This window comes from Carassius carassius, chromosome 13 (assembly GCF_963082965.1).
Source record: "Carassius carassius chromosome 13, fCarCar2.1, whole genome shotgun sequence".
Taxonomy (NCBI): Eukaryota; Metazoa; Chordata; class Actinopteri; order Cypriniformes; family Cyprinidae; genus Carassius; species Carassius carassius.
The window spans coordinates 21956931-21976907 of NC_081767.1; positions in this window are offsets into that span (position 1 = coordinate 21956931).

Here is a 19977-nt window from a genome sequence, read left to right on the forward strand (position 1 = left end):
GGCAAAGGTAAAGAGGGAGTCCTCTTTGAGGCGTTAGGAGGGATTGTTGCAGTGAATGGTGGACGGTGTGATATAGAGCTAAAGCAGGAAGAGAGCAGCTTCCACAAAGGGAGCACCAGCCATGCTCACAAGGGGTGGGTCCCGAAGAAAAACTGTCCGAAAGGTCTGTCTATACAGAGGAGAGGGGACTACAAGTGTGTGGGAATTTATCCACCCCACAGACTTCAGAGGGAAAGTTCAATGTGATAGATCTATACAGCTATTGAAAAGAATATTGAAAAGTATATTTCATCTGCTCATATAATGCTAACATAACAAAATATTAGAAATCTGTTTTGTAATTTTAAAATGCTGACAACAACTGTTAAAACACAAGTGGTACAGATAAAGCCACTTGATGAAACATCATAAAAAGATTTTTGCACGAGCTGAAGTGAATATTAATGTATAGAAGATGCACAGTGTACACAAAATTACTAAACACCATCATAGTGACAAACATGATATTAAAATAATGCAATACAAAATTAATTTAACAACATGAGATGTAACTTAAAGCCCTAATGAACATAACTGATATATATATATATATATATATATATATATATATATATATATATATATATATATATATATATATATATATATATATATATATACAGTACAGACCAAAAGTTTGGACACACCTTCTCATTCAAAGAGTTTTCTTTATTTTCATGACTAAGAAAATTTAAGATTCACACTGAAGGCATCAAAACTATGAATTAACACGTGTGGAATTATATATGTAATTATATACATAACAAAAAAGTTTGAAACAACTGAAAATATGTCATATTCTAGGTTCTTCAAAGTTCTCCACCTTTTGCTTTGATTACTGCTTTGCGCACTCTTGGCATTCTCTTGATGAGCTTCAAGAGGTAGTCACCTGAAATGGTCTTCCAACAGTCTTGAAGGAGTTCCCCGAGAGATGCTTAGTATTTGCTGGCCCTTTTGCCTTCTCTCTGCGGCCCTTGATGCCTTCAGTGTGACTCTACAATTTTCATAGTCATGAAAATAAAGAAAACTCTTTGAATGAGAAGGTGTGTCCAAACTTTTGGTCTGTACTGTATATATATATATATATATATATATATATATATATAGTGATGCGTGTCCCGAGGTCTCATCAGCGTCGCCCTGGAAATGCACAAGGAGCACCTGGAAACCTCATCAGTCGGTCACGGCTGCCGACAATCAAGCAGCGGCTACATAAGCCGCCGCCACTGATGCACAAGTGGGTGATCACTCCAGAAGACTGGATGCTAACGCTGTTCTCCGTGTTCCCTTGCAGAAAGCTCGTGACCGATCAGCACCCCCTATGCACGGACACGCCGCACCTGGGACACCACCACGATCAGCGCACCAGCACTTCCCACTCCTGAACACTAAACTCTCTCAAAAAAATCCACCCTCCGGGGCCTTACCTTGCACTCCTTGCTGTCGTGTGATTCTTCACCCTGTGACAATATATATATATATATATATATATATATATATATATATATATATATATATATATTTTTTTTTTTTTTTTTACATTTAAACATCAAATGTAAAATGTCAAACAGGGAATGTTTATCTGTTTTCACTGTAAATGGTAAAATGACTTTTTCCAGTTCTAAAAATTGTGCATTTAAAAGTCTACCTATTTGTCTGTCTGTCTGTCTGTCTGTCTATCTATCTATCTATCTATCTATCTATCTATCTGTCTATCTGTCTATCTGTCTATCTGTCTGTCTGTCTGTCTGTCTAGATTTAAATGCTATATATAAACACATCAAACTCTGAAACGTAGTTTAAAGTAACACACACACACACACACACACACACACATGCACATATGCTCTTGTGGCCACCAGTTATACTTACCTTGATCCTTACAATGAAATGAATTGAGCTGTCTCTGATATGACACTTTTTCATCTTGGCTTATTGCTCTTTTTAAATAAGAGACAAAAGAAAAAAAGAAAAGAAAAACGACAGTGGTCTTACATTGCCACAACACCTAGTAGTCAATGTTTTTACAAGCACATAGCTAAATTAACCCGTGTCAACTTGATAGTCCTGTGGAAACATTGAGAGAGCCATTGAATCAGGACTTAGTGCAATAGCAGAGACCATTATTAATGGCACAGGCAGACCTGGGTGCGGTCAGAAGTCAGCAGCACAGGAGAAGGTCTGGTGTGACTGGCTTCATTAGAGCCCTGTTTTCAGGCGAGGTGATGGCTATTCACTTGTTCTGAGAGGGGGTGAGAAACAGAATCTCACTCCTGCCAGCACCTTGTCACTTTCATTTCTGTTCTGACGCTTGGCTTTGACACCTGGGAATGCTATGAGACAAGAGGAGTAGACCAGGATCATGGGAAGGTCCTATTTAAAGGCAGTGCTTGACACAAATGACATTTCCGCCTCTTTCGTCTCAGCTTCTTCATCCTTTCCTTATTAAGGAGAGGAATGTGTCACAGTTTAAGGCAAGATTTTTCAGATAGTGCCTTACTGACAGTAAAGCAATGCAGCATTTTTGCTTTGAATCTTTCTTTTTTCAAATTTTTTAACCCTTTGGCATATTTCACACAACATCTAGACTGCATGTTAGATGAAGCCATTTTAATGCAGATATGAGTAGGTCTGACTGATTTGTTTAAATGAAAACGCCAAGTAAAAGACTAACTGGTCGTTTTTCGAAGTGCCTCAGTTAACTGACATTTTGTAGTGCAGTAATGTCTGTGCTAGTTTTAGCATTGCATTTTAAAGTCTAATGATTCAGAATTGTGTATCGTGATCAAAATAATAATAATTTGCCAATATTTCTGCAATATTGTCATACTTTTTAGTGTCAATTCTTGTGAAGCATACCCATCCAAAAACAACTGATATAATTCTTGATTATCAATAACGTGCAGATATTATATTTAGTTTTTAGTACGATTCACAATGTAGCTTCCATTATCCAGCCAAATACCCTTAAGCCTAGAATACATTTGACTCTGTAATATGTAACTCTGCTCTGAGAAGTGAACCATTAATTTTAGACTCTTGATTAGAGAATCTGACAAACTGCTCCAAAATATTGGAATAGATTGCATCAAAGGAAATAAGAAGTTGTAGTTGATGACTTTTTAATCTTAGGAAAAGGGGGGATTTCTAAATTTTGAATCAAAAGCTCAGGCCTCAGACCAACTATGCAGAACAAATGAACTCGATAATGTTGACAAGCCATCAATGGCATGTTAATAATACAATATGCTTCCCCTTCCTCATGGGGGTGCATCTTCACAATGCAGGTCAACGACTGTATTGAAAAAGTTAAGGATGGGCCATACATTTATTGCGGAAGCTACAGCAGCATTGGGGCTGGAGCACTAATGGATGACCTTGTGGCTAGGCTGATCCAGATTCAGGGAGATCAGATCTCACCAGCTTCCAACCAGCAGGATGACCTCCTTCCCTCACCGGCCTCAGCCTCAACCTTTAACTTGCTGATCTTTGACCAGCTTATTAAGCAGCAGACACCTGCTTTCTAGTGTGGCTGCAAAGAGAGGAGAATGGCTTTAATTTGTGTAAATGTTTGGTGTGACAGTATCCTTCCGACTAGAGGGATTCCATCTGTGCAACAGTATAGTCTTTATAGCAGAGAACTGCTCTTCTCTCCTCATATGCCCAGAAGTCAGTAAACTCTGATCTGAGGGACCAGTCCTGCTTTGACAACAATAGTGCTCGCTGAGGTCAAAACATAATGTGGAAGGAAAATTATACTGATAATACAGTATGTGTCATTTTGCCTTAGTTTGTGCCTTTTTTGGATTTGGATCTGTTTACTTATTTAAAATGAGCAAGTCTCAATGTGAGTGCAATCCACTTAAATTTGTACATTTCGTCCCCTTGGAATTATAAGGTTCTGTCTGCATTCCGAGTGGTTTTGAGATATTGAGCTTCAAAGTTTTTGCATTCCATTCGACTGTGTAGATAGATCCTTATTGTTTTTTTAAATAAAAATCCCATAATGTATACAACATAAAAAATCTGTCACATAATGTAAATAAATTGTCACAGAATAACAATATGGGAATAACTCAATTTTGACAAAAATGTCAGATAGAACCTTATAATTCCAAGGGGACTATTTGTAAAGATTATTTATTCAATTTTTGTTGGAACTACATGAATGGTGTCCAATGGCGTTAGCATGGCATTGCTGTAACTGGGTTTCAAGCAAGTTTGGCATGAGACTAGATAGGCAGCCAAAATTTTGAAATGAAGTGCTGTTTGCAAGATGAAAAAGGGGGAAATTTTAGGGTTTTGTTTTGGGGCTTACTGTTAAGAAAAGTGGAGTTTGTGATTAGGATGAGGACGAGTACATAAACAAATAAAAAAAAATATATATTTTCCATTTTTTTCTAGTCAAGTAGCAGAGATTTCAGAATTTGTATATTGCAAAGTTAGGTTTAGGGTAAGGGGATAGAAAATACAGTTTGTAGAGTATAAAAACCATTACGCCTATGGAGAGCCTCCGTAAACCACATTTACCAGCTTGTGTGTGTGATATGAACCACCAAAGCAACAGACCATATGCATTACACATAGGGACACAAACACGAACATACAGTCGAACACCTGTTCTGTGACAAATGTATTTGTATGGACAGCTCTACGGTGTTGGGGACAGGTAGTTATATGAGATAAACTGTGTCCTCTTAGCTATGGGCTCCAAGGGCTTTACTTCCTACCTTATCTAATGTGCAGTGAGAAGTAAATGCAGTGGCTGGAGAGGATGTCCAGGTGTGTGTCTGCAGGGCAGAGATCCACTCTGTATTAAAACATCTCCTAGTAATTTCTGACTGTAGTGGGTAAAACAATTCAGACAGGATTTACTGCTGCTTGTTGGTACGATTTGTCACTTTTGTGCCCAGGGAGTTAATATTAGAGGACACTTTGTGTCCATGTAATGTATAAATAAGCTGTTGTGACCTCTCTGTCAGTACATTTGGATTAAAATATCCCAGAATATCCCAGAATCCCAGTGAAGGATGTACTGAAAGCAATAAAACATGACGGACGTTCTAAAGTTATAGTGTCATTATCACATTTCACAGCCTATGTGTTAACTGTGAAGTGTATTAAGAGTCTACATCCCTCATTTTCAGTACAGTTTACCCTTACATTTTCAGCCGGTTTATGAAAGTAAGGATCTTTGCAATTGCTAGTGACATGTTGATGGCATAAAGAGCAGTTAATAATTGGTGTCATTATACATCCATTTGAGGATGTAGTCCTCTGTCAAGGACCCAAAGCTACCAGCACAGAACCTAAAGACCTCTTAGTATCTCGGGGACTGGCCTATGCCATACTTCAGGTGAACAAAGAAAGCCCAGTCTGAGTTATTAAGGTATGACTTGGGAATGACACTGACCTAGGTCTGCCATCCTGTATTGTCCCACCATCTGCACCAATGTGAACTTTGCCTTTAAATCCTGCCTTCTCAATTAACATGTCCAGCTGGGTGGAGAATTCCGCCAGCTCCCTAATATCATTACTATGGCGGCAGAGTGGGATATTAATATTAAAAAAGTGCCTAGAGCTCTTTCTTGGGCTCCGGGAAGGTCTCTGCTTCTCACGGTGTAATGAGGTGCACATACATAGCGGTGTAATTCTAGAAGCCATGCTCTTATTAGGTTCTGTTCAATGGGAGAGGGAGGGGAAGAAAGAGCAAGAGCGAGAGGGAGCGAGGGAGAGAGACAGGCAGAGAGGGAGATGTTTCGGACTGGCTTTGTTTGTTAGACTCTCACAGATTCTCCTTTGTGCTCCTCAGAGAGTATATACAAAGGGCCATCTCTAACCTCTCGCACCTTGATCATGGACAAGTGGGTTCCTACGAGCCCCTATCTCACACTCTGCCGCCAGTTTCCGATACGCTGCCATTCCCGGCAAGCAAAGTGAGTATCAAAGTAAAACGGCTATCTTTCAAAGCCAGCCCGGTGAGGTCTCTTTTAGGGCTCTCTAATGCCCTTTTGGTACATGTATATGGGTATAGGAAAAAAAAGAAGTGGTTCTTAAAACCAACGAAGTCTTTGAATGTAGGACACCGTAGCTTGTAACAGTTAATCTACCCCACAGGTCTGCAGACGGTCGTGGATTTAGAGAGTTGGCATGCTTGATGACCAGTGCTTTATGATTAGATAACAGGACTTACTTCTGACGGCATCACTGTTCCACCATGCTGAAATGAAATGGTTCACCCAGCGGTCGCCGTACAGTCAGCCTATAGCATGACAAGGGGAACTGCTTGCCCGTCTGACACACTGTGCTGCCAAGCTGGCGTGGCTCTGCCGATTCCATGCAAAGGCAGCAGCTTGCACCAGATGCTGGGAATTAGTCGGTCTCTGTGACAATCAGAGCTTGTGAGCACCTCTCTCTTCTTTGGACAGATTGTGCGGCATTTCTGGGCAAGCAAGCATGCTTTATTCAGACCATCTTCGGCATTCTCTCTTCCTGTCTGACTTTTGCCTCTGTCTGTTTCACATTTGAAACTCTGGCTCTGTCAAAGCTATAATTGGCTTCGATAATGCTGAGTGGCCCAAAGCACGTCCCCTGGCTTGCTCATTATACTCGGTTAACATGCTGACCAGATCAAGAACCCCCTCTGTGTCTTTTTTGTTGCCAGAAGAAGTCCATTCACTAGTAGAAGACAATAAAGAATATTGACACTGATTCAAATCCATAGAGAGGCATTATTGGATAAAGAGGACAATCGTCATGATAAATTTAGTTTCAGGCACTGAATAAGGCAATGGTGGTGGAGCACAATGATTTTTGTAGAGTGGGCTGTGTGGATTCAGATAGTATGTGACCCATGCTTCTGGCTAGAAAAAAGGTTGCTCTGGCCACAACATTCAAACGATGCAGCTGTACAAACAATAAAGTAAAATGTAAGAAGGTTTGATTTGTTTGTCTAATCGCCAGGAGCTACAGTCATGCTTCCCTTCACTTAGATATAGAAATTCCTCTTTCTTCTTTCCTCTTTTATTTTCATGTTCTAGGTTTAACCATTGTTATTATTTTTACTCTTGTCAATAAGAATGTCTGGGTTTAATTTTAATGCATTAGTTTATTGTTGATTTTTCCAAGAAAAGGATTTAGAGATTTTATTAGAGCGACTTTACAAATCTGATTCCATTCGAGCAGTTCATGAACTCAAAGGAAGGACTTCACGTTGTGAAGTACTAAAAATGCATCAAGATTTTGTTGTAGAGTAATTGAACTTGTTAGGTTCAATTGACAACACTTGTGGCTTAAAGTTAAAATTGTATTTCTTTACAAAAAGCGATAATCTGGCTTACAGTCAGCACCTTTCTGACTTTTTTCTCTGTAAAGCTCGATACAATTTTATAGCTTAAATAACAAGGTAACACCCAAAACCAACCACAAATGTTGTTGATTAAATTACGCCTATTGAACCTGGAATATTCCTTTAAGTTGCACTTTTATTTATTTTATTTTTTCAACAGAAATGGGAATGTTTTAAAGACCATTTTAAGAGGTAAATCCTTTCATATGTTGCCCTGTGATAAAGCCAAATTCAAAGCTAGTTTGTCTTTTAGGTCCTTTGTGTGCAAAATCTTTGCACTGTGTATGGATTTAAGCACGTGCTGCTTTTGTGACATACTGAAACCCACATTTGGGGTCCTCATGGGGGAAATAATATACAACAATGATATCTTTGATCATTGTAAGAAGTCCAGCAGCCAAGGAGCTGTGTTGAGTGTGGTTATCATCAGCCCATTTTCTATCCCCCCTTCTCCACACACACACACACACACACACTCACACACACACACACACACACACACACCACATAAACAGCAAACACAAATCATTCCCGGCCTGCTCCATCCCATGTGCCAGTGCAGGGCTTCAAAAGCAATTTTAGCTGAAAAATAAGGTGCTTTTCTTCAATTTCCAAGCCATTTGTGCAGGGGTTAGTCTTGTTTACCTAGCCAGTACACTGGTATTTACATACCCTTTTAAAGGGATAGGAAAAGATGGCCAGGATGATTTATGGACTGCAGCAGAAGCACAATTTTACATGTTGTGCACCTAATCTAAGAGGCCAGAGAGAAAGGTCACATCGGCCATACAAATATCAAGGCCCATCTATGGAAAGGGGGAGATCATATTCAATCCCTCTGAATTTTTTTTTTTTACCTTTTAAGGTACAGGATTATAGAATGCATAAAGCATAGGAGTTTTGTATGTAGCTTTGAGGTAGATGAGCATTGATAGAGCCCGTGTCACCATTGGTAAAGATTATTATTATTACAAGAAATACATGTGTGCTTGATGTCTGTGAAAGCTAATCTGATCGGGGGAGCCATTATCTGAACCCTTTTTTGTTTTTCGTTTTTTTATATTGTTATTATTATTTTTCTTTGTCCTTTATGCTATTACTAGTATGTACTGTACAAAGAAATAAGTTCTCAATATTGAAAAGAAGAAGAAGTGTAAAAGTGTAAAAATTACAACACAAAGGCAAAGATTGAAGCAGGTTGGTGTTACAATACTGTGTTAAAGGGATAGTTCTTGCAAAAATAAATAAATAAATAATATGCTGTCATTATTTATTCACCCTAACGTTGTTTCAAACCTGTATCATTTTCTTGTTTCAGCAGTTTCTATCCATACAATGAAAGTCAGTGGTGTCCAAAACTGTGGTCTGGTTTGAAAGACATGAGGGTGAGTAAAACTAAATTTTAAACAGAGTTTAAACAGAGTATTTAAACAGAGTTTTAATAACTGTGTGGACTTTACCTTTAAAGTGAGAAAGCGGAGATGGAAAAGGAGATGAGACAATGAAAAAGAGAAAGGCACAGAGAGTGATGCCCTGTGTCAAGTTCTGATGCTCCGTAGTTCTAACCTTTACCCTGTCCCTTCCCTTAGAGGCTACATGCTACCATGGGATTGAAATAGAGAAGGAAAGTACATTTGAAAGTACTTAGTGAACATGATACCGCTTTAGGCCTTTCTGTGTATTTATTCATTTCCCATGAAAGCGCACTGTGTGTGAAAGCCATCTTTCTTTAGTGATGCTTTCGCTTGAATTTGATCTTCTTGGCAGGGGTTGGGGGCAGAAGATTGTGGAGAGATGACCTATACCCAGTATTTTATGATTTATCAAAATACCAGTCACAAAATGGATGGCATCCCGTCTGAGGCAGTGATCTCTGAACATGCATAGTTAACAATTTATGGCCGTTCTCTCCCATTTAATATCCATTACAGGCTGACATTCCTTGTGTTGCTCATTAATATTAACTCTGTGGTATTACCATGTGGCATGGACTTAGGTTTCTGTTCCTTGGGAAAAACAGGGCATGAAACTCATGAAATGGTCAAAGGAATCACAGAACTGATGCAACACTCAACAAAATAATAAAGGGCATCACAATCAGATTATCGTATCGGGATAAGCCACCGGCAGCAAAATGACAGCAAGCTGAACCCCACTGAAAAGCCTGGGATAATGCATGCATTATTTCCCATGAACAGTATTGTTGTTTGCTGCAGGCTGTAGGTACTCTATGACATTTTAATTGGTGGATCAAAATGGTGACAATGAAGATAATTGGAAAATATTTGCATCTTGACAATTATGATTCAAATGGCTTTGGTTAAGGTAACCACATCCTATAGAATCTGTTAGTGGGAAAAACAATCACCCTTCTTTTATACAGCTCAATAGCAAGTAATATTTAATCTGCTAATTTTGTACATTAGTATGTACACTTAGCAATTAGTCAGCTTGCTTTGCTTTTGTTCAGCACAACTGTACGCTACAACCGCTCATTAACCCCATGACTCCCTGTGTCCGCTCTGTACCGACCCACTGAACTCTCTTGATGTCGGGGAGGATCAAGTTCAGTCCTAATGACGACCCAGGGCTGACCTCTCCAGAGAAAACAAATGGAATCTCAAGGTGATGTTTCAATCCAGCTAACCACAAGGGTGTCCCAGGGAGGCAGAAACAGATGTAGCTCTAAGGATGGGAAAGGGGTGAGGTGCAGGTCAAGGTTGCCATACGCCAAGGTTAGGGTCAGATAAGCACGGCTGGCTTGGGGTCTTCACATGCCCAAAGGCCAATAAGGGGAGGGAAAGATTGCAGGAACTGTGGATCAAGTGTTGGTCCTGGGAGACTGGGTGGGGGCATTTGCTGTCATCTGTGAAACTTCAGAGTACCAATTCTCAGGGTCAGGGTTTAAAGACACAGGATGCTCATTTGGAAATGTGTAGCTAGTTGTTGTTTTCTGTAATGCATTTAGATTATCATAGAATCTTTAGCAGCAGATCACTGTTTCAAAAGACATCTGCATCCCTTGTTTTCATTATAATGCTGTGAGGTAACATGTATTTGACTTTATGTGTTTATTAACATTTTAAGATTAAGATTAAGAGGTGCATTAGTAACTGTGTCACTATTTTTATTATCTTGTGTTTTTAAATCAGACTTTGCTATCAGAAAAGTCCAAACATAACCACAAACAGGTATATAAATGCCACTCTGATATATTTAGCTGAAGGTAAGAAATCTAATTATTTACTGAGTAAAACATGGATGTGATGGTGCAATTAAAATTACTGGGTACAGCATATATATCTTTACTCAGTACAGCATCAGTTGAAGTTGTCGGTCACAGGGTATTTCTAGGGAATTCTTACTCCAGCAATCTTATTTTGACTTAATTAATAAGATCGCTTAAGTGATTTATTTGATTTCACATGTCTGGATGGTGCAGTAATAATCTACCAGGAAAATGCAAAGAATTTGCTCAAATGACGAACGCTAACACCCTTGAAATAAAACTGAAATTAATGTCGTCCTCAGTAAGAGGAAGACTAATAAGGAGCCTCTCATTTTGCAACAGGTCCAATCAAATGTAAATGTATTCTGTCAGGCTGTGTCTCCGTTAATTAGAATGAGTTTTTTTTTTAACTCCTTTAGCACCACTGGCTATCACTTCTTAGCTAATTTACTCCTAATTTCGGCACAATGGTGCCTAGTTTGTAACAATTTAGCATGTTAATAGCAAACCTAGGAAAAGCACCTCTGTAATAGAGATAAAATGGTATAATAAACACGTGTTAGCATTGCTGTGGGGCACATTTCTGAGATGTGCCTGCTCTGCAGTCGACAGTGTGAATAAAAATCATTACGCTCTTCATTAAATTGAACAGAATTATCATGTCATTTAGACTACTATATAATTTTTCTCGTTTGATTTACTTATAAGGAGCAAAAACTACAGCTTAATCTTGAGTGTCAAGTGATAAAAATATGCATTAGGATATAAAAGACATAATTTTTCTAATAAAATCTGACAGCTACATGATAGACACGTTGTAGTTTCAGCAGGAAACTGGCAGTAAAACATACCTTGTTGGGCTGTACCGTTAACATAAACATAGCAAAAATAATAAATATTTAATGAAGATGGAGATACTGGAAACTCATTGAATTTCTCTCACATTAACATGATATGCAATGGAAAACCAAGCAGAACCAGAATAAACAGCCTGCTGGATGTTATCTACAGTACAGACCCATTTGAGAACTGCGGTGAATAGGCTACTTCTTGATTTGTCGCTCTAGATATGATTGCAAAGTATTATTCTTATGTCTATATAAAAATTCAGTGGAACCGTGATGTGCACGTAACTGTGACCTTAACAGGACTGGATCAGATCTTACAAAATGGGAAGTTCTGTGACTTTTAGTCTGTGATTTGTGCCTTATTCATAAAGTATATTATTTTATTTTCTGATACCTTGTGTATTTTTACACTTTGTATTTTGAGAGGAGGCCATTTATACATATTGTTTATATATTCAAAGAATAGGCTTTCTTAGCACAACAGGATGGTTACACTTTGCCAACCTTTAGTACACTTTGGTGGAGATACACAAATCAGCATTAATTTAAGAGAAGGATGGACCACAGTGTGTGGCTTCACTAATCATGTTATTAAAAACTTGTATGGCAATGACAACTGGGGTTTAAATGAAAGAGAATAAAGAGAGTACGGTATCATTAGCACCCGCAATAAAGAAAAGGAGACACAAACCTGGAGACAGGGAAGGAGAGCGAGAGAGAACGTGCTCTCTCAAAGGTCAGTCCTTCTTTGTAGTCAATAATTGACATTTAAACGTGTGTTTCAGACGTCACTGATAATGTTAGGCGAGATAATGGGGGAGACCTGCTTACACTGCCACGTAATTATGAGCAAAATGAGATGCAAAAATGCAAATGGCTCTGAGCCTGCTCCAGCCCGCCTTTTGTCCGGCACGATGACGGATGTGGTGGATGATAGATACCATGCCGGCGGTGGCAGACTACACTGTGACATGTGGGAGTGGAAGCAAGCAGGGAACAGAATTAGGGCACATACACCACACTCTTCCTGAAAAAAATTTAATAAACACATGCACAAACACACACAAACACGACAAATTCACCACTGCAATGTCTAGTTTCTGAGTGAACGCTCTCCAATGCGCCACTTTACAGATGACTAATTGTTACAGGCAGAGAATCCTTGGGAGTCAATTTATGACTTGTGAAAATGTGAAATAGTAATAGTGTGGCAAGCTGTGGCTATGTGAGTCATAGAGAGAGAGAGAGAGAGAGAGAACCATTGTGCTTCCTATACAAGACAAGAAAATATCTTGTTTATGCATACAGCTAATGTATATTAAATATATACAGTGACCTCATGTGCAAACAACACAACAGCAGCTGAGATTGTGTAGTAAGCAGAACACAGAATTATGCCGAAGAAAGAAGTTCCTCCTGGCTTCTATATGACATCAGGTCACCGGTGGGGTCAGACAGTGGGATATGGGCGGTTGTATGCTAAGCACAGAGTAGTGGTCGGATGCCCTGGTCACACTAATTGGCGTATGAAGCAGACCTGCGCGGGACGGGGGCCAGAAGAACACAAAATGGAGGGAATACAAATAGCGTTTGGGAAAAACGTCTGTGCTGGATTGTTGAGAGATAAAAGTATTACTGTAAACCTTGCATCTGTGTTAAATTTTCAAGCTTTTTAAACAGAATAAAGGGAATATTTTAAACTCAGTGTACTTAAATATTACACAAAGTCATGTCGTGACAGAAGGTTTTGCTAGAAAACACAAGGGTGCATAAATATTTATAGCTTGACCATCTTTTTAATCAAGCTGCGTGATGTTAAACACTTGAAAAAACAATGAAATAACATAATTTTTTTAAAGTCGCATCACTGGAAGATGTTTAGCCAGCCAGTGTCCTCTAACACAATAAAAATGGTAATGAGCTTCCTTTCTCCAGATGAGGAGTGTAAACCCACACCTCCCGGCATATGTTTTGATAACATAAATCACCTTAGATCAAGTATGCCCTAAAACATATTGCCTTGACCCCCTACCCATCCTGCCAGACCTCTCCCACCCTTCCTTTTTGGGTAGGTAACGGAGTGGCACAGACTGGCTGTAAGCAGTCATGCTGTTTGTTAGCGGCAATTAATTTCTCTGCTGCTTTTGCTCTATTCAGCAATAAGCTTTTGTGCTTTAAATCCTGCGTCTCTAAGCCTCCCCTCTTGTTAAAAGGAAAAAAAAAAGTAAAGTGAGTGAGAGATGAGAGAAAGTGAGGTGGGGGAGAGAGAGAGAGAGAGAGGGGTAGTGTGAAGCAGGTAGTAAAAGAAAAGGCACACAGTAAGCTAAGGATGGCAGATTATCTTGGTCCAGTTAAGCATGTAATTGCTTAAATTAGTTAAAATCCTTTCAGAAATCTTCTTTGCACCTCATCTCACTACTTCATAGGCTCAAATATTTGACAATGGAAGAAGATCAACTTAAATACGAATCTCCATTAGTTGCCAACCACCATGACAGACATTCTCTTCCAGAAGGCCATTTTCAGAGGATTTGTGAAGGCTTCAAAAAAGCATGTTAAACACTCTCCCCTTTTTCTCCCATGTCCTCTTTCTCGGTCATAATGGACTGAACTGCTTCCACAGCTAAGCATATCCATTAACACCATTGCTTTTTTTTTTTGTTGATTGTGTGCTGCTATTTAAAAGAGAATGCCTTTCATCAAAATAAAATATATAAATATATAAAATATACAAAATGATTATATAAAAATACATTTTAAGTCAACTTATTTATTTTTCAATGTATTTATCTTCTTATTGTAATTTGGTGAAAATAATTAAAGTAAAAACAAAAATCAAAAATCATTGTTTTAGGTAATGGTCAGCAGGTACATATAATGGCTGTCCAGCGGTTGAGGTAATGTTACAACGGTGCTGAAAACGAACACACTTGACTGCGAATAAAAAGGTAACAGTGATGAATGTCATCAGTAGGGAGGGGGAAGGTATCGAGTTTTGCCAGGTGTATTTGGGCCTTGCCAAATGCCACCTTCAGAGCAGAGAGAGTGAGCTGTATTGCCGCCCGCCCAATGAATGCTAATGAGAACGTGTGTGTGTGTGTGTGTGTGTGTGTGTCTAAATGTTATTCACACTGGATCAAACTAAGCCTACAAAGAGGTGCAAAAGCAAGTCTGGCAGACTACCAAACCAAAACACCCTGGAAGCACGTCAATACATTACATTTACTTAGCACATGTAGCAGAAAAAAAAAAGTGTGGAACGTGTGTCAGGCACAATAATCATCAGTGCATAATGGCTTTTTTAGAAATTTATGTTCAACTGCATCATAAACTGCAAAGCTAGCAGTGACTGCTCTTTTTCACATCATTGGATATTGAAACATGCCTAGGTTTACACAGTACACCAAATGCTGCACAGGTTTTATTATTTTTTTTTTTTGCTTTGGCTGAAAAAGGCCTTGAAAAAGTGGTCCTTTTGTTCCTGTAAAGTTAAGTGGACTGAAACAACACAAAATTTCGCTGTCATGTTCTCACGCATCTCTTCGGTTTATATAATTTACTCTCAAAAAGGTGGGTGGAATAGAAGAGTTTGTGTGCTCAAGTTTTTCTACAGATATTAAAAAAAGAAGATTTTAATTCAGTTACCAAATAATCCTACTGTGATTGCTGTATTTCAGCAGATATGAAAGCCCAGTGCTATTTCATTCAAATCCCAGTAAAATGTTTTCAGCCTCTAAAATTCATCAGTGTTTTTCAAAGTATGTCATGAGCACCTTCTGTCAATGTCATTCAGTGCAGAATTGCCATGCACTGGATCTTGGAGAGGGAGAGAGATGTATTCTGGATAGGATTCATTCGTCTGAGTCGTCTGATTGGCTGACAGTTGACAACCTGACAAGGTCATTGGATGTACAAGCTCTCATTTAAAAAATAAAAAAACTGGGGTTAGGTGGGTCTATATCAGGACGGTCAATCGATTAATGACAATTATTGAGCAAGGACACCCAGGGGAGGCGAGAGGGAGAATGAGAATGATAGTGGCAGAAAAGAACAGAGAGCAGGATAAATTAAGGAGATTGGAAAATAATGACAGAAACCCCAAGGATGAACAGGCCACACATTTAGATATTATTCATTAGAAATTTAATTTTAGCTTTGCAAATCTATTTACATAATTTGATTGATTTATATTGTCTGATTTTATACTGTCATGACAATAGTGTGAAACACTCAAATCAAAGAGTGATTAATTTAGTAAACATTTTGTATCATAATTAAATCAAATATAGTGTATTAATAACTACAGTGATGCCAGTATTTCTTTTGAACTAGCACTGATATTAAGTGATTAAACAGAGGGCTCACGTATTTCAGTATGAAAGGAATACCTTTTGATTAATGAGAGGACCTGCAAGGAAACCCGGTTAACTTTTTTTAATGAATAAAATAAGAATACGAATACTTATGAGACTGTTTGTGCAAGACAGATATAGTGAGAAGTGTTGAGGCCCTGTAAAAAAATAAATATCACACAGAGCAGAGCACACGTTCTCAAATTGAAGCTAAAGCTTTTTGAAATTCTCCAGCTGGCAGGCTTTAATTTTCCACCATTCTAATTAAAATGCAAATTAAATTTATAATTAGCAACCACAGTATCCGAGAAACCACCTTGTGTGCAGCCCAAACATATGGGCCAGCCAGCGGTGGGTAGAGCTGGTTGACACCAGGGGTGGGGGAGTGGAGGAATAGAGGGCCATCCACACCCTCTCAGCGGGTCTGGAAAATAGAGGTGGGCAACTAACGTGGCGGGCTCAGACTAGGTGCTGTGTTTGCCTGGGTTCCCCAGCTGGATGACATCCTGGCCCTCTTAAGACAGTGAAGGCGAAGACCATGTTCCACAGTACTGTCACTGTCTATGTCACAGTTCAGCGCCTGGGTCATCAGGGGCCCGTAGAGGTGTAAGTTGTGTTCTTTCAATCGAAAGGTCCTGACCAAAATTAACCTCTCTAACACCCAGCTAATTCATTTTCACTCAAGGAGAACAACAGCAAATATCTGGAATTGCATTCTTCTGTAATCATTTGGGAAAGGAGAACGGCATGATGCTATTACTGGGGCCCTGAAAAGTATTTGGACATTTATGCCAAACTTAAAATCACATATAATAATAATGAGATTTGCAAAAATCAGAAAAGTGAAGTTAGTTTAAGAGGATTTCTTTGCAGATTCTTCTTGGTATGATATTTTGTTTATGCAATGTCATTTAGACTTTTTTTATAATTTATAATTTGAATTCTACCATTCAAAAGTTAATTTTATCATATTCATTATTATTATTGTTATTGCAAAGAAGTCTCTTATGCTCACAGAAGCTGCATTTACTTGATCAAAAATACAGCATAAACTGTGATATTGTAAAATATTATTACAATTTAAAACAACTTATTTCTATTTTAATATATTTTAAAATGTAATTTGTTCCAAAGCTGAATTTTGCAGAACCCATTATTTGTCTTCAGAAATTCCGATTTTTAGGATTCTCCAAAGAACAGCATTTATTTGAAATACATTTTTTATAGCATTATAAATGTATTTACTGTCCTGTCTGATCTATTTTTTGCATCCTGAATAAAAGTATTAATTTATTTTGATATATGTGTGTGTGTGTGTGTGTGTGTGTGTGTGTGTGCGTGTGTGCGTGTGTGTGTGTGTGTGTGAAGTGAGGAAGAAAAAATGAGGAAGAAAAATGATAAAAAATATAAAGAGGAAACCGAAAATCGGCTTCTTTGGTAAAGCCCAAACACTTTGATCCAATGTAGGCAATGTAGCTTGTTTTTTTCCATTCTTTTTTTCCTTGGCCCCATATACACAGCCACTGGTTCTTGTGTGTACGTGTCAATATTTCATTTTCTTTAAGGTGACTGGTCTCAACACTGATGCTGTCCAAATGGCAGCATCAATCTCTCATCAGCTGTCAGTGCTTAAGTGTGGGGTCAAAGCTGGTACATTTCAAGATGAAAGCCACCTCTCCCCATGCGCTTTCACTTCGGACAGTGAGACTGACACAGGCTCGCCGCAGAGGAACTGCCTCCAGATACCCAGTTATTCTCTCCAATCAACCTGCCCCGTGCCGAAGTAAACAGTGTCACATATGACCTCCTCAGCGGCTGTGTCAGTTTGTCACCTGTGCAAGACCTTTGGTCCTGTTTTCCCCAAAACCAGACTTATCTTGCTAACCTGTCAGGTCATTGAACAAGCAGGCTTCTAGCTTTGAATGGACACTTTGATATGGCCCTGTGTCTTGGCTGACAACGCTGGGTCTTTGCGGCTGCTTACGGGGTCCTATTCACAGCTATGTAGGCATACGGGACAATGACCAGTTAAATAATTCACCCTTTATCTGAGGATTCCTTCACTGAAAGAAGTATCCTGACTCAGGGACAAATTTTGACATGGGTTACTTCCCCTCTGTTTCCCCAGCCAACTGTTTTTATGTTTCCTTTTGAACTCCACAAAAGAGTTTACAAAGATTAATGCATGTGACTCTTTAGTATGCATCTGCAGAGGACCTTTAAGAGAAGCCTTTCAAGAAGCAATGCCACTGATAACCACAAACCAGCCACATTCAGAAAAGTCAAGATGATGTATGGTTCCACCAAGGTGGGAGCCATTTTCAGACAAATGCTTTTCCTCTGCACGATCCCTTACATTGTCTGGACCCTCTTTTGCAATATTTCCCCTTTTGCTGCATGGCAGTGCCACCTGTTGCCCCATTAATCATGCAGAGAAGATATTCATAAATCATAAACATTATGCAATTAATCAAGCTGTCAGGTCCGGGGTCACAGGTCAGCTTTGCAGGACCCAAAGGTCGTCACTAGGGTGCGAAAAGGGTCATGGTTGTGTGGCATCTCTCATTCTTGGGAGGTGTCAGAAAAGAGACCGCTAGAACAAAGGATAAATCAAAGTCCAGGGGGAAGTAAGAACAGACCTGCTAGGGTCCAGATCACAAAGCCAGTCAAACTGACCTGTCATTATATCAAGGGTTCTTCGCCAGACTGTGGCACTATCACGCCCCACCATACCCGTTCAAAATGACAGAGCTCCTGTAGCCTACCGTGCTCCTCGCTTTGCTCTATTTACATAATTAAGATTGTCCATTCTCCTCTTTCAGTTGACTTAAATTAATTTCTTGCCATGATCAAATGAGCTAGCCCTTGCTATATGACATGTGATGTTTTTTTTTTTTTTTGCTTGTTTTGTTTGAATAAACCATTAAAGGAATATCTCTGCTTTAATGCAAGCTCAATCAGCAGCTCTTGAGGCATAGCTGATTACCCCCAAAAGTTAATTTTTACTTGTTCCTCTTAAAAAACTTGCAAAATCCACATGTAAACGAAATGCATTTTCAAAAATCATGTTAACATCCATTATGCTTATTTACAGCTTGAAAATATCAGCAAATGCAATGAGTTTTGCATCCTTCTTTTCTGAGAAGATTATCAATATCAGGAAGGCGATTAGCACATCCTCAAGTAATGCAGATGTCAGACAGATTAGGCCACAATATCAAAAAGATACTATGTCTATTTTTGAAGCAATTGATAGCAAAATTCTGGAAGACATAGTGCAGCACCTAAAATCTCAACCTGTCAACCTGCTATCTTGACACACTTCCCACATATTTTTTTCAAAAGTGTGCTTAACTGCTTAGAAGCAGATCTTTTATAAGTGGTGAACGCCTCTTTTCTTTCTGGGACATTTCAAAACTCCTTAAAAACTGAATTTGTTAAGCAACTCATGAACAAGAGCAATCTTGATAACACCATTTTGAGCAATTTAGACCAATATCTAATCTTTCTTTTATAGGCAAAATTATAGAAAAGGTAGTTTTTAATCAGCTGAACAAATACTTAAACTCAAATGGATACCTGGACAATTTTCAATCTGGTTTTCGACCGCATCACAGCACAGAGACAGCACTCATTACGCTAATAAATGATATTTGCTTAAATTGTGACTCTGGCAAAATATCGGTGCTGGTATTGCTAGATCTCAGTGCTGCGTTTGACACACTGTCGATCATAACATACTACTAGAGAGACTGGAAAACTGGGTCTGGCTTTCTGGGATGATACTCAAATGGTTCAGGTCATACTTAGAAGGGAGAGGCTATGTGAGTCTAGGAGAGCATAAGTCTAAGTGGACGTCCATGACATACGGAGTCCCACAAGGCTCAATTCTTGCACCGCTCTTGTTTGTCTGTATATGCTCCCACTAAGTCAAATATTGAGAAAGAACCAAATTGCTTTGCTGCCAACCAAATCACAGCTATGCTGATGAAACCCAGATTTACCTAGCCTTATCTCCAAATGACTATAGTCCAGTTGACTCCCTCTGCCAATGCATTGATGAAATTAATAGTTGGATGTGCCAGAACTTTCTTCAATTAAACAAGGAAAAAACTGAAGTCATTGTATTTGGAAACAAAGATGAAGTTTTCAAGTTGAATG